Source organism: Harpegnathos saltator, unplaced genomic scaffold, assembly GCF_003227715.2.
Source record: "Harpegnathos saltator strain DR-91 unplaced genomic scaffold, Hsal_v8.6 scaffold467, whole genome shotgun sequence".
Lineage (NCBI taxonomy): Eukaryota > Metazoa > Arthropoda > Insecta > Hymenoptera > Formicidae > Harpegnathos > Harpegnathos saltator.
The window spans coordinates 1,048,159-1,062,099 of NW_020230280.1; the positions used below are offsets into that span (position 1 = coordinate 1,048,159).

Consider the following 13,941-nt stretch of genomic DNA (forward strand, 5'->3'; position numbering starts at 1 on the left):
GTTAGGATGATTATTATCCTCGTTTGTGAGCGTAGATTTTATCGGACGAGTGATGGGAAGGAAAGAAGAAAAGCGCCGCTTTGTCTAAAGGGTAACGGAGATCTGCTGAATAACATAACCGGCGTTTAACGAAGCATGCCAATGAATCGCGATAAATCTACACGCGCGCCGATATATAAAACACGATTTTTTTAAATGGACTCTCGAATTACACGCGGTCAGCACTTGGCGGAACTGAACGCTGATTTTCGACAATCGGCGCAATGCAGCACCGTTAGGGAAACCCTCGCGGTCGGGTTCGCGTAAATGGTAAACGGTCGTCCAATTCTTGCATTTGCACTCACAAATTCCGTGTAGAATTTCGCCCAGCACAAGCATCTGTCTCAAGAAGCCCGTCGAATCTTACGTCAGGAATACGAACTCCCGACAATCTCTTGAAAACACACGTGCGCGAGATCGGTAAAGAATTAATTATACAAGCAATAAGATAAACACGTTTTTTTTTTATTTTTACGATAAGTGCAGAACATTGCTTGTCGGTCGTACGATCGAGTCAGTCGTATCACCTTCACATTATATATGTACTAACAGATTTTTTGAAGTTTCTTTAGATTACTCGAGACATATTATGCTAATTGCTTATCGTATTAATAAGTGGAGCAATCTAACAGATTGCGATAACTTCATCGCTCATAATAGAGTGCGCATGAAACGCGTGTCAGCAATTTTACTATGCCGCGACCTTCATCTTTACGCAGAGGAATAACGTTCGCGTGCGAATGTGTGCGTGTGTGTGTGTGTGTGAGTTTACGTGTGTTTACGTGCTAAAATTTCTCTGTCTATCTTCCGGAGACGTTTCTTGTGCATTAAAACGACAAACCATGTTAAATCGATCTCTGTTCAGGCGTGCAGATTGAGATAAGAACAAAACGGAGGCACGAATGTTGCAATCCCGGCTAACTGTGCGACCGACAGCTACAACAAACATGGAATTTGCTCTTTTTACGCGAGCCGAACAGATCTTTCACCTTTGTTTTTCCGCGATTATCATATGATAACGGCGCGTTAATTGCACTCGCCCGGTAATTTGCATGTTAAATTACGTAACGCGTGAATTACGGCGAAGCTGCGATTGCCCGAGTGGATCGAAAATACAATGATCCGACAATTCATCCGTTCGAGTAATCGGACAGAGTAATCAGAAAGGGTAAATTTATCGCGAATAAAGAGTGTTCTTTCATGTCTCGTATAGTATACCTTCTATATTTATTGCATATTGTTTTGCACGGCGCTTCTTGAAGGAAGAATCGCGTCGATACCCGCGTCGATCTGCGGCTCCTTGCGACGCGGATCGACAAGCGTGTCGCTTGGGAAGGATAAACGGTGGGAGTGTAAATCAAGAATAAATGTCTTCGGGAGAACGTTCACTTAAATGACAACTAAATGAGAACACGAGAGAGAGAGAGAGAGAGAGAGAGAGAGAGAGAGAGAGAGAGAGATACTTCGAGAATGCAACAGTAATTGCCCCTCACTCGACATCGCGGTGAATAAAGTGCATCACAATGCAGCTGCTGCCCAAGAGAATCACCGATCGCTTCTCTTTGTTTCCAGTCCCGATTCTTCTCACGCATGGTCGCCAACATGCGCGAAGACAGATACGCATTTCGCATCGCATGCATCGTTATCCCTTCGATGTTCCGCTTCTTGCCTGCGAGGTAAAAGCGCCCGAAGCGCGCATGCCGATCGGTTCCCGGTTATCCTTGTGAATGTAAATCGTGACTGCTCGCTCGGTCGGCCGTTCGATCGATCGATCGATCGGTCGATCGGTCGATCGATCGATCAGCCCCACAATCGTGCCGAGATACGAGGTACACGGATCAATGACGTAACGTGTAAGTGATTGTGCGAAGCAACGGAACCAGATACCCGATCTGATGTGGAGCACCCGGATCGAATACGGCCTGTGATACAAATGCGAATTTAAACGAGATTCACTTTCCTTGACCGTCATCCGTGAATAAAGCGATTTGAGCGGACGAGTGTCGCCCGAAACAAAAGGCGTTCACAGTTCTTCGTGTACTCTCTGCAAACCCGAGTGTGTTATTTTGATGCGTACAAACCGGAACTTTCTTTACAAAGGGAGGGGGGTCCCTTGTCATCTTAAATCACGTGCATTTAGACATCATTTAAACATCAGGTTAAAACGTGTTAAAAATGACGAGATTCAAGACGTCAAGAAAGCTTCAGTTTACACGTGTCAAAATAACACAGTGTCGGATTTGCGGCGTAATCGAAAGCAACCCGAGAATTGCGCAGAGAAGTTTGATTTCAGATAAAAAATCATTATCGCCGCTTTAAGAACAGACTATTTTCTTCACTTCACTTCTCACGTCTTCGTCGTACTCTCCCTTTCTCTCTCCGGCAAACAGGAACAATTATCGAGAGACCGGGCGCTTGTGACTATGATGAAAGCGAAACGCGAAGTTTTTATTCGCACGAACACGTTACTCGCCGACATTTAACGAGTGGGTTTTGTGTGTTGGAACTTTGTAGACGTTCAGTAGACACGCCTCGACTAATGGAAAACAAATAAAAATAAAAGAAGAAAAAAAACATTTCATTCGTCATGAACTACGACGTCCGGTGAGGAGACAAGGGGTGGGGTCGCGATCGAAAGGTCGTCCGTCATGAACATGCATTACGATATGATGAAAGCGAGGTGTATCGCGTTTCTCCGATTGGCACATTAATTGCTATGATTTTACATTGCACTAGCCTTCATTCGTGTGAGATGATTGATACGTTCTTCACGGTCTTTTCCCTCGGCGGACACGGGAGGACGGACGGGCATACGGGATATTACTTTCTTTTTATATCATAATCGCGAGACGATTACACGGCTATTATCGGAATATCCGCGCAAACACGGAAAGTGAGCCTAATCGACAGCGCGGTGGCTGACACGCGGTGCGAAATAATTCGTGGCGATCGCGGGCCCGTCCCGAGGGGGTTAATTAACTCCTTGGCCCCCCTCCCACTCCGATTATTCGAACGAGGCAGTCCGCGCTTATGTAAATGGGCGGAAGATGACAGACCGGTTTCTCAGTAGCGCGGCTGCGTCGAGCACGAGCGCGCTTCCGGCAGCGCGCGCGGGTAATCCCGCGAACATTCAGAGCGCACGCCGATTGTGCAACGGTCACCGTCGTCAAGCTAATGACACCAATTATGCGCGACTGAATGCTATCGCGCCAGGCCGGCCCGGCCCGGCTAAAAACAAATCCGCAGAAAAACGGCCGAAGGGGCCGCATTAACTTAACGACAGCCGTGGGCTCTCCACGCTTGTTCATTTGATCGCCCTATCGCCCCGGATTTCACATCTCGCATGCGCGCGCGTGAACCGCGCACAAATGGACTCATAGCGGGGGGGGGGGGGAACACACGTGCACGTGCGTAAGTCCGCGCGAGCCAGTATGTGGAAAACACTTTCTTCTCGCGCGGAAAACCGTGTTAACGCGCGGTTTCTCTCTCTCTCTCTCTCTCTCTCTTTCTCTACAACGGACGAACACGTAGCGCCCGTAAAATTCGCGTCGCTGGGTCCGACGGGATAATTAAGGGCGAAGCGGCTTCGCTACGCCAAACGCTCGCGAGCCTATTTCCCAACGCTTCATTAGCGCGCCGAGTATATCGAGTAGTCACAATTTTGCAATTAGCGATCAGATTTAGATTTATGGGGTGAACCTTCCTGCTTCCTGCGACGAGAGTTTTCAGTTTTCTCTACGTCGGCTGTCTCGGTAATTAAACGTATTTTTCCGCCGTTAATTACACTTACGTAAACGCCGATTTGCCGTCGGCGAAAATCTTTGTCGGAAGAAAAGGGGGAAGATCGATGTCGAATTTGTTGAAGCATTTAAAGCTGATGTAACTCGCGATGTGGAGGCGACAGAGCGCAAGCGGCAGAGAATTTATCGGTCTGCGCGCTTGCTTGCTTGCTTGCTTCGCGCAACTCGTGGGAAATGCTTCGCTTCTAAGCGAAGGTAACCATACCAAGATTTCCCCGTAATCTCTGAAAACGCGCGCGAACGAGCGATTAAACTTTACAAAGTGACACGCGCGCGCGCGATGTCATGTTCGCGGCGGCTTAAATCGATTCAGTCGCGCCAGTGGATTCGCATTTACGCGCTCGCGCCTCTCGCGATGTGCCGTGCTCGACAATGGTCGGGTGGTTTTCCGAGAAAATCGCAAGCGACATTTCTTCTTTAGGAAAATCGTGTCGCTCCGAGGAATCCTTCGTACCCACGATATATGTGGGTCAATGCATAAAAAATGTCGGACGCTCCACGATACACGGCACTTTTTCTGACGGCCCAGACGCGAACCAGATAAATATCCGCGGACAGAGCGCGGACATGACGACGCGCGGCGACGTGATCGGCAAAATAAGATAGAACAGAAGAGAGATACTACAAATAGAGTATGAATTCCAAGCGAGAATGTCAAGCAAAGCGAGAATCAACCGAATTCGCGAGAAAGATGCGAGATGAGGCAGATGTTTGATCTTTCCTTTTTTCACGCATGACGAGGGAACACATTTCACTTATTCAGCGTGCGCTGGTTCCTTCGCACTTTCATGTGATAGCGCGCACGGTCGACAAGTGCCGGAGCGTTGCGTAGAAAGAGAAGACTTAGAGACAGAGGGAAAGAGAGAAAAAGAAAGAGAGAGAGAGAGAGAGAGAGAGAGAGATCGCACAGAGAGCCGTTTCTCTCTACCATTTCGCACACACTTCAGCGATCGACAATGCTGAGGCAGACCCACGCGTCATGTCTATCATCGCGTCGTATCTACGACATTAGTAAAAATCCCGATGAAAGCGATAACGCGCGGCTGCGCGCCACGAGAACGGAACAACCGTCGGTCTTCCACGAGTGTTTCCCGCCAGACATCATGCCTCGTCAGGATACACCTTTCTCGCGACGGCGGTATTAATATCCCGCTGCGAAAATAACGTTAACGTTCGCGTTTATCGTGAGATAAAGGCGAGCGTTAACCGCGAGGCCGCGACGAAACGGCGGCTGCGACAGACCCCGGCAGACAGGCAAGCAGCAAGCCAATTTTGCTTCATGGATAACTCGAGACACAAAGTCCTCGTTTCTGGATTCGCGCGCGCGCGCGCGGAATTCTACCGTGCGGAGAAATGCGGCATAAATCGGCGCGTGACGGAGAAATGCGGAATCTACCGCAAAATCCGCTTTGATCTATGCAGGCGTCTGGGTTCTATATACGCGAGACGCTGCTCAGCGCCGAGAGAGCGTGCTCTCTTTTTACTCTCTCGACACTTTCGACATACGTCGTGTATAATGATCGAGCGGACGAGGAGAAAAAAAAGAGAGGGGAGGAAAAAAGCGGCTGCGCGCTATTTTTGGACAGTTGACGCGCCGACGCGCGTCGATTGCCGCTCGATTGCAGATTAATCACGACGGGAGATAGTAAGGAGTCATTTTTTTGCGAGCAACGATTAGTCGGTAGACCTTCGCAGAAACGAAACTTGACCTAAATCTACTTTGGCCGCGACGCTTTGGTTGATATTGGCCGAAGAAGGACACGAGTTAGGGGGATTTTAATGGGCGACTGAAAGCGTCATTGCTTTCAGTCATCGTCATGCGAGTCCGCGAGGCACGGATCGATGATAACGGGATCTTACGCATCGCGATCGCGGCGATAGGCGAGGTTCGTGGTCGAGTTGGAACGAGAAAACGACGTGCGTCGAAAGTCGAAGGAGAGAAACATGGACGAAATCTATAATATCACAGCTAAGCAAATCGTTGAGAACACTGGACGCATAAAAGAGTCCGACGAGGTACGACTAACTGCCAACTAACAGTGAGATATTTTTGAGTGCACATTATTTCTCCGTAATCTGTCAATTTTATCGTAACGCGTTTGCTCTTACCTGCCTCGCGTGAGTTCGCGAGTCGCCTCGCGATGTTACAAGAGCGAACGTGCGCACAGCTCGACCGCGATAAGTCGCATTATTAAGTGCTTCGTGAAACGAAGGTTCGCGCATGAACACGTCGATATCTTTCCAGGAAATCACACGGCCGAAATGTGCGAGATATTTGTTGCTGTTTACAACGCTCGCCACTGCAGTATACGAAGATGAAAGAAAATTCGCGGAATGACCGTGCGTGTCCACGCAGTCTCTCGCACGCTTTTACTTCGATCAGCCGACTCGTTGGAAATGTATCGAGACAGTGTGCTTATGTAAGCGCGCCGCACCGAACGGCGCGAGCGGCATAATTAACGGGAACAAAATCCGAAATGTCTACGGCTGTACCGATACGTTGTCGCCGTCACGTCATTAATGTCGATATTAGCCCGCGCAACTTCCGCGTCGCGAGATTACTGATTACGTGGCCGACAGTCTTTAAGATTTAATTGCGCATTGGTTGACGCGCATCGACGCCACTAATTACGATGTAACACGTTCCCGTTGGCCGGCGTTTAGTATTTTTCTGAGGGGTCGCTTAACGGAGCAAACTGTGTGCGAGGGTAGTGAACGATCGATTACATTATACGATAGGCGGACGCTTTAAGTGCGGCGAGCGCACACGAGACGCATAAATCGACGATTGCGTGTGCGTGTATGCGTGATTGCGAGTCATCTTTCATGATATATTCAATTAAGGTAATTATGTTTATGAATAAATCGCCGTGACCGAGACGATTGTGTTATGAGGCATAATTAATTAATTACTCTACAAGCGCGCACATTGCTGCGCTGTGAGCCACTTAAATATTTTCGAATAACTTCGAGTTTTGTCAGAGGAGAGAGGAATATAGAACAATAAAAATATTTCGTGTCTGGAAATCAATGCGATCTTTGCGTGCACTACATAATAATAAGACTCTTTGCGAGTATTCATTGTGAGTATTATTCACCAGTTCACGATGATATCCCGCGATGTCTAGCGATTCAGATGCACAGCGCTGCAATCTGATTAAGTCTCCCTGTCCGACAGCATCCGTCCAGCATCTTCAGCATCCAGCCGCCGAAATGTTTCTTTGTTCCACGTCGATCACTTTTGACTGAGTACCTACACTGTAATCGCGATCCCGAACAATTCCAATAACCGCGAGTAATCTTAACGCGAGACGACTGTGGGTATATTTTTACAACTTTATAAGAAGCGCAATACATTTTGATAAGGTGATAAGTATACTTCGCTTCGCAGATATACTTAAAGTCGCGAATCGTGCGCAGAAAGTTTCATTATCCAGCGGAAAAGTATACTCGTAAGTTGTGAAACACGAGTAAAAAATCTTCAACAATTCGCTAACGAAGGCGCTTCCGGTAAGATTGAAAGAGAAACAAAAATTACCACTCGCGAACAATCATATTCCGTCAATGATTCTCGTTTCACAAAAATTCTAATTGTTAAGAAGAACGTTGAATATACGTATCGAATTGAGTATCAATTTGGAATGAAATGACGATTCATTGTGTATAAAAAATTCAAGAAACTAATCGTAAAATTTGTTGCGATCGAAATAAGTAGTCGCGAATTTCGTGTATGATGGCGCAATTGATTCATGCGCACTTTGATGCGCCTTAACGTGCACTTTGGTACACATTTTATATTTTACATGAGCGAACCAATTAGGAGATCACGTTCAAATTTCTCTTAGGAAGAAATATGATCTGGCTTAAGTATTTCTTAAATTATACGAGCAATAAAAAAGCGATCTCCTGATTACTTCGAGCAGTGTAATTTGCCGAACAGCACAGATATATATATATATATATATGTGTGTGTGTGTGCGAAACCCAACATGCAAAAATCTACAATCGCATTGATTTCAATGATAATTTGTAAACAGCCACCACCAAAGCAATATTATCCTTTATTTGTTCTATTTTTTCACTCACCAAAAGACCGAGAGCTCAGGGCCAGCCACATGTTCAGCTACAGATCTACAAAAGAAATATTATTTCAATGATAAGATAAGAGAGTACATGACTTGAGAAGTCGTTAAATGTAGATGATATGAACAATAGAACAATCGTTATAACTCAACGATGAATATTTAATTATGCTCAAATTTTCGATCGTAAAGAGTTAAACGAAAGAATATGTAAAGGTTGTCTATTTACCTTCGAGCTGACCCTGCTCGGCCAGAACCGGATCCTCCGGTTCGCCAAAACTGCACCCCAGGAAACTGCATCCATCACACGGTCACAAGTTCTGATGAATCTGAAATAAAAAGCAAATTCCCTAATTAGTCGTAATATTGATAGATGTCGAACATCAAAGATACGGGGGTTTCAAAATGTATATATTTCTCTTTTAATCGAATAAAAATGACGAATAATCACCCTTAAGATTCCAGAATCCTGTCACTATCCGAGATGACACTAACACAATAATACACACTATACGTACGTAGTTTTATTAAAAAGTAACGCAATTCGTCTCGCATAATGCTTTAACCGATTTAGAAAATTCGGGAATCACGCGCGACATCTCCCGAAATGCGTACTCTCGCGTCACGAATTGTTATGGTTGCTCGCCTACTGAGTACCCGTATATATTATTGTTTTCAAAGTCGTATCAAGTCCTTCAACCGGCAAGACATGTTTGTAAATACCGTTGTGACACATGTTTGTTTACTTAACGTCCTCTACACCGCGATATTAACGGTAAAACGTTACACAGTTTTACAATATTTTTGTATTCATTTCAACGTTTCAAACTGTCAAAACGCACAAAATGAAAAATACAAAAAATTGGATTGTATAAAAGATAAAAAATTGTTTAGAAAAATGTTGCTAAATCATCTCGATATAAACAAATTCTTTTGCGCACAAAACGATCATCGCGTAATTAATAAAACATTGGTGCATCACACGTGCAGTGAATGACCGAGGTTACTTGCAATCTAAAAATAAAGTACGAGAGTTAATTCTGACGTACGAGTCAGGAAAGACTTTCCCTCGGCGTGCGAATGAAAGTGATGCGGACGAAAATGTTAACTGCATTTTCGCTGAAATGTCGAGACGTTTAACTTTCGATAATGTTACAAATAATTAGCAGGTTTGACCGATCGCTAATGTCCAGAAGATTCATTGCCATTAATGACAGTCGCCAACATTAATTACGATAAAACTCTTTGAAGTTACACGGGACTTCGTCGTTTAATATTGCAAGGTGCACGTTAATCGCTTTTGCGATATTACAAAGTCTAGTTAAAATTATCGAAGACATGGAAAGTACGATTAATACACACGCGCATACATGCACACATGTATACACGCACATACATTTTCCTAATAAATTAAATAATATTCCATAATTATTGAGATCAATCGTATTTTGCTTTATACTTTATCGAAAATAGCAACACGAGAAAAAAGAAATTACGAAAGAAACCAATTATTATATTTAATTATTTTTCTTTTTGTTTCGGTCACACTAAAGTATACTCGATAATTCACGTACTCTGACAATTTTAATTGCGCATTTTAAGCAACTCAATTTGGACAGGGAGATACACCCGACGTTGCGCCTGACAGGTTTTGTTTCACCTGGCCCACTTTTTGTGAATCGCGAACTCTGTCTTTCTCAGCGAATTTAATGCTCATGGGAAATTAAAGAGACAGGTTGCTACGTTCAACAAACTCGATACTGCAGTTGACGAGATTCGTCGATTCGTAAATTCTCCGCACGTTCGCGAAGAAAGAACTTTGAAGTTTATGCGCAAACCCTTTTGCAGATAATAGAACGATACATATAAACTCTATGACGAACAAAAATTTCCCGGTATATCGCAGAGTTATTTGTTGGTCTGGGAACGGTTGCGTCACGCAACACGCGCTGTCTTACATTGAAGTAAATAAATACAAAGCACCGCGCAAAGATTGATCGATTAATGTCTTTATCAAGCCCGCGCAAAATTGATTTAATCACGAATTAAATATTTTATTGTATAAGATTATTATGTATTGCGCATTTGTAACAGACAAGTTTAGATTCAGGTTTCGTAGATGTAACTAAACTTTTATTTATACACACGATATATTTAACTACGTAATGAATAAAATGGTATTTAATATGCGTCTTTTTGTTCACCAGTGTTTACCAGTTAAAGATACCGTAAGCTCAGTTATTAGGTATAAGGTGAATTATGCAAGACGTACGTAAGAACGTATGTAATATCTAATAAGCCCCGGATTTGAAACTTTGATTCTACGTCAATCATGTAAATATCATCATATTATATCAAAATTGAAAAAGTAATGAAAGAGTAATGAAGAATCTTGAGATATAACACCACGCAAATTATTATTATTATTGCCCTATCTTGTAATGTTACAGATATCGTTATTTGTCTTTTTATACTCAAGCAAAGAATCGATATAAATATGCTCCGCGTCGTAATATATGTCCCTTCGGAAAGAACTTCGGAAAGCCACATTCCCGCCAATCAATGAAGGATAAATACGGTGGTCCAAAGATCAGATTCATTAACATTCTCAAAACATTTCAAAGCTTCGAAACAGTCAAATAATTAATTTATCAATTCACTAGGATATTCGCACGTACGATACACATGTAAAGCATCGCTCAAAGCATCCGGCCCTTCAGGTTCAACGAAATTTACAGGACTAATGCAGGACCAAAGTTTGGACTCGGATCACTGAACAGGCATCGAGAACGGCTGTAATTGACGCTAACGAAACTGGTTTAACGAACAAACGCAATGCCGTGCGCTCGCCTTTCAACATAAAGTTCGCTCGTTGCATGAACGGAGTCTCAAAATGCCTTCGCGTTTTGCTCGATCATGATATAAGAGGTGTCACCGACCGTAGAAATATCCCGGCGACATTTCACGCTACATTTCGTAATTAGATTGAAAGCGTGGAATGACTTTCGAAGATAAAGCGAGAAAAATGCTCTCGTAAGAAGCATTACGTTGCAGTAACGTTCGCGGGATTCTCGAGTCTCTTCGGGCGAATCGCTCGAAAGGAAGTACGAGTCGAAGAGCGTGTACAAAGTGAGACAAAGGTTCACCGACGCGTGTTACGACCTTTCTCACGATTAATAGTGACTAAGACAGCATGAGACACAATTGCATTTTCATATTCTTCTATTCTAAATTATACTCCAACCGATGCAAATTCCAACTTCATTGTATACGGGAAAGAGAGAGAGGGAGGGGGGGAGAGAGAGAGAGAGAGAGAGAGAGAGAGAGAGAGAGAGAGAGAGAGAGAGAGAGAGAGAGACAGAGAGAGTTATTTAGAGCGTTATAGTTAAAGAAAATTTAAAGAACATTAGTCTGGCTATTTATTTTTGATCGCAAATTCACTTGTGTTTGGTATTACATCGATCTAAATCCGATTGCATCTAAATACATGTATGTGTTACGTATATACTCGCAACATTACGTAAGCATTGACGGGTATAGAGCATATTAGTATCCTGACTGATACTTCTTAACGGTACCTCGAGTACGAGAGAGAAAAGGGCAGAGATACTCGCAGCTCGTTAATGAACTTAACGAGCGGCTTGTGTTCCGCCTTTTACGATAATAATCGCGACTCATCGAGGGCGTAACCCGACGATTCGCTTTCGGCAAATTGAATCGTATATTGAAATGAAATGGACACTAATTACACTTGGAAATTTTCGAGCCGTTTCTTCATCCGTCGTTGACGATTTTAGATAATTATATCGATTCGCGACTAACTTTCTTTCTTTCGAGGATATCACTGACTAGTTAGACATGCAAGAGAAAGTATTTTCAAAAAAAATTCATCCTGTGTGGATGATAATTCATATCATCATCATTAAAATTAACTGTTACATGTTGAGAAAAAAAAATCCCGTTTGCCATGTGTCAGATCTTTAGATGCAAAAATACGTTTTATTTTCTTCTTTAACTTCACATCTCCAGCTACTTTGCTATACGTAATTTCCGTTATAAAAAAGATAGTTAATTCTGCTAAACGTCAGGTTGAAGCAATAGGAACGCTTCGAGTTAACCAGTCACACAATTAGTAATCGATCAGCATTGCAAGAAAACACGAGGCCTGTCACATTTTTCTTTTTTTCTTTCCTTTCTTTTTTTTTTAATTGACTTTACCCAGTTTCCATTTATGCGAATATGAGTAATCATCAATGTCACATAGCGGACACGTCGCGTTCATAGAGCAATTCGCAGACCGCGGAAATCACAGGAGATCACCGTGAAGTGGGTGTGCGGAACATTTCCGAAGGGGCGATTAAGTGATTGCCCGGCGCGGAGAACCGTCAATCAACGATTATTCACGCTCCCACGAGTATAAGAGTGATTAATTACGATTTTCACTCGGGACATTCATGTATCGCTTTGGTCTTTCACATGTCGCCCACGACATGCACGCGATTTGCTTTGCCGGTGCATTTTGGTGATGCACACACACACACACACACATATATGTACATTTTCTCAGGGCCGTCTATCTGATAGATTTCTATGAAAGAATCTTTTCCGATCATGGGACGACCATCAAATATTAGCTTCGATACATAATTCGTTCGGTATATAATTGTAGAATAATTTTCTCAAAGGCTCGCAGCAGTGTTAATTTTGCATTCACTTTTGAGAAAAAGACATGTTGTCTTACGGAAATATTGAAAATATGGATAATATTCATAGACATTGACTGGTGGTGCAGCCAATATACGTCCGATGCGACATTACGCCTACAAAATACAAAACGTTTATCCGCATAACGAAGGTCTCGGAACGGCCCTGTACGCATTTCGGTCGCTGCGAAATCCCCGAGGAGAGGCTTGCGTATGCCAGCATGCGTGTCGGCATGCAAACGCGGCTGATCGGCGTATAATTGGCGTTCGGATCTTTATGGCGTGAGCGTGCGAGCGACACAATATCGAGCTCCCGACGGAGAGACGTACGAGCCAACAGATAAAATCTCGAACACGTACGTAAGGGTTCGCTATCGGGAGCACGGTCCATGTCGTCGTCGTCGTCGTCGTCGTCGTCTTCGTCGTTGTCCCGCCTGCATTCCGCGAGGCGCTGCAGCGTAATGCATCGCGAAAGCCCGCGTCACCCTACATCACACGCCGCGCCGCACACATTCACCGCTCCTGCGCGCTCTCGCTCGGCGTTATCGTGGGAAGGTCAAGCTTCCTTCCACGCGGAATTCAGACGCGTAGAAATAATAGCGCGAAATTGCTTAGTGTGAGAAAGATAATGCAGGCGGGGTCGGGAGAGACGGAAACGATTTCATCGAAATGCTTGTCGAGCGGTTCGACGTGGAAAATCAGAATTTGGCAGAACACAGACGTGGATATAATTCAACACAGGAAGAATTTCACAAAATTGCATCATGTGTGACGAAATAATTGAGGGTCATGCGATGCAAGAAGCGGCTATCAAATGAGACATTTCCAGTGGTTTGCTCGAATCCGCGAAGATACGGCACGTGATTCGCTTCTCCGGCTGCGGGATTAGGTGTTATTTGCACGTCTATTTTTATAACCTTTATACATAACGTGCAAAGTTGCGTCTTCCGTGCTATTAAACGCGCGCGTGTCGATGCGCAGCCACGCGGGAGTTAAGCTCCCGCGGTAAAGAGGGACAGAGAGAGCACGTGCTCTCTCGCGGGACAAGCACAAACGACTAGCAATATATACAGCGAATAAGCGCAGCATCTCTTCGTTTTCTCCGCTTGCCCGCGAGCGTGATGTAAGCGCGTACACGCGCAGCAATACTCCTCCGTGCGTAACATGTGCAAGTCCTTACAAGGTAGCGTGCATTCCGCGATGGTAGACACCGGCGGTAACAAAGTGCCGCGGCGTGATTCGAAATCGTTTCCCTGTGCGCGACGAGCCTCTAGTCGCGATAAAAAAAGAAAACGAAAGAAAAGAGGGAAAGAGTAT

The 13,941-nt window shown here is 44.3% G+C and overlaps 1 long non-coding RNA gene across 1 annotated transcript; it reads right to left on the reverse strand.

Moving 5' to 3' along the window:
- Positions 1–7,650: 7,650 nt before the first annotated feature.
- Positions 7,651–13,065, reverse strand: LOC112589317 (uncharacterized). Its single transcript, XR_003113452.1, has 3 exons — positions 12,985–13,065; positions 8,151–8,250; positions 7,651–7,970 (listed from the first exon to the last, which is right to left on the reverse strand). It is a non-coding gene; the product is annotated as an uncharacterized LOC112589317 (long non-coding RNA).
- Positions 13,066–13,941: the final 876 nt, after the last annotated feature.